The sequence below is a fragment of the Chrysochloris asiatica genome, unplaced genomic scaffold (assembly GCF_000296735.1).
Source record: "Chrysochloris asiatica unplaced genomic scaffold, ChrAsi1.0 scaffold00036, whole genome shotgun sequence".
Lineage (NCBI taxonomy): Eukaryota > Metazoa > Chordata > Mammalia > Afrosoricida > Chrysochloridae > Chrysochloris > Chrysochloris asiatica.
This window is the reverse complement of record NW_006408554.1, coordinates 12,249,563-12,251,803: the sequence shown is the minus strand read 5'-3', so window position 1 is coordinate 12,251,803 and position 2,241 is coordinate 12,249,563. Positions and strand designations below refer to the sequence as shown.

The 2,241-nt window shown below is 37.1% G+C and overlaps 1 protein-coding gene across 1 annotated transcript in view; it reads left to right on the top strand.

The window, feature by feature from the left end:
- Positions 1-2,241, top strand: part of SGK3 (serum/glucocorticoid regulated kinase family, member 3) — a 114,930-nt gene that overhangs the window by 52,313 nt on the left and 60,376 nt on the right. The gene's annotated exons all lie outside the window — the stretch shown is intronic.

Genomic DNA, 2,241 nt, shown 5'->3' with positions numbered 1-2,241 from the left:
AATCAAGATGTATATATAATTACTGGTGATTGAAATGGAAAAAAGGTTGGAATGAATGAGGAAGGATTAGTCATTAGAAAATATGGCCTTGGTGATAGAACCAATTCTGGAGATTGCATGGTAGAATTTCACAAAGCCAATCACTTCTTCATTGCAAATACCTTTTTTAAACAACATGAAAGATGATTATACACATGGGCCTCACCAGATGGAATACACAGAAATCAAGTTGACTACATAGTGGAAAGAGATAGTTGAAAAGCTCCATATCATCAGTCAAAACAAGGCCAGGAGTAGACTGTGGAAGAGACCTTCAAGTATTCATGTGCAAGATCAGACTAAAGCTGAAGAAAATTAAAACAAGTTCACAAGAGCCAAGATATGACCTTGAACACAACCTGAATATAGAGATCATCTCAAGAAAATATTTGATAAATTAGACACTGAATACTGATGCCCAGGAAAGTTTTGAGATGACATCAAGAATGTCATACAGGATGAAAGCAGATCATTAAGAAGTCAAGAAAGAAGGAAAAGACCAAAATGAATGTCAGAAGAGACTCTGAAACTTGGTATTTAGCATAGAAATGATAAAACAAATGAAAGAAATGACATAAAAAAGCAGAATAGAAAATGTCAAAGTGCAGCTCGAAAAGACAAAGTAAAATACCTTAATGAAATGTGCAAAGATCTGGAGTTAGAAAACCAAAAGGGAAGACATGCTCAGCATTTCTCAAGCTGAGGGAACTGAAGAAAAAATTCAAGCCTTGACTTGCAGTATTGAAAGATTCTCTGGTCAAATTATTGAAAGATGCAGAAAGAATCAAAAGAAGATGGAAGGAATATACTGAGTCACTGTACCAAAAGGAAATGGTCAATGTTCAAGAGCCAGTGATCCTGAAGGAAGAAGTCCAAGGTGCATTGAAGGTCGTGGCAAAGAACAAAGCACCGGGAATTGAGGGAATACAAATTGAATTCTTTCAACAAATATGCACTAGAGGCACTCGCTCATCTATGCCAAGAAATTCAGAAGACAGTTACCTGACCAACTGACTGGAAGAGATCCACATTAGTGCCCATTCCAAAGAGAGGTGACCTAGTGGAATGCGGAAGTCATCGGACAATATCATTAATATTACATGCAGGTAAAATTTGGCTAGAGATAATTCAAAAATAGCTGCAACAGTACATTGACAGGAAACTGTTCAAGCCAGATTCAGACAAGGACGTAGAACAAGAGATACCATTGCTGACATCAGATGGGTCTTGACTGAAAATAGAGAAGTCCAGAAAGAGGTTTGTTTACCTGTGCTTTATTGACTACACAAAGACTTTTGATTGTGCGGATCATGACAAGCTGTGGACAACAGTGCAGAGAATGAGTATTCTGTAACACTTAATTGTGCTCATGAGGAACCTGTACATAGACCAAGAGGCAGTTATTCAAACAGAACAAGGGAACACTGAGTGGTTTAAAATTAGAAAAGTTATGCCAGGGTTGTATTCTTCCACCATACTTATTCAAGCTGTATGCTGAGCAGATAATTTAAGAAGCTGGATTATATGAAGACAAACAGGCATCAGGATTGAAGGAAGACTCATTAACCTGAGATATGGAGATGATAATAATCTTGCTTGCTGAAAGCAAAAGGACTTAAAATAACTTACTGATGAAGATTGAATACTGCAGTCTTCAGTATGGGTTGTACCTGAATGTAAAGAAAACAAAAATCCTTACCATTGGACCAATAAACAACATCCATATAAATGGAGAAAAGGTTGAAGTTGTCAAAGACTTCATTTTGTTCGGATCAGCCATCAACACTCATGGAAGCAGCAGTCAAGAAATGAAATGATATATTGCATTAAGTAAACCTGCTGCACAAGACTTCTTTAAAGTGTTGGAGAGCAAAGGTGTCAGTTTGAGGTGTAAGGTGCACCTGACTCAAGCCATGGTATTTTCGTTCATTTCATATGCTTGGAAATTTGGGCAATGAATAAAGACCATAGAAGAATTGATGCATTTGAGTTTTGGTGTTGGAGAATAATTATTAAAAGTACCATGGACCGCCAAAAAAAATGAACTAATCTGTGTTAGAAGAAGTACAGCCAGATGTTCCTTAGAAATCAGGATGGCAAGACTTCATCTCTCATACTTCAGACATATTATCAGGAGGTACCAGTCCCTGGAGAAGGACATCATGTTTGGTTAAGTGGAAGATCAGTGTAAAAAAATGAAGA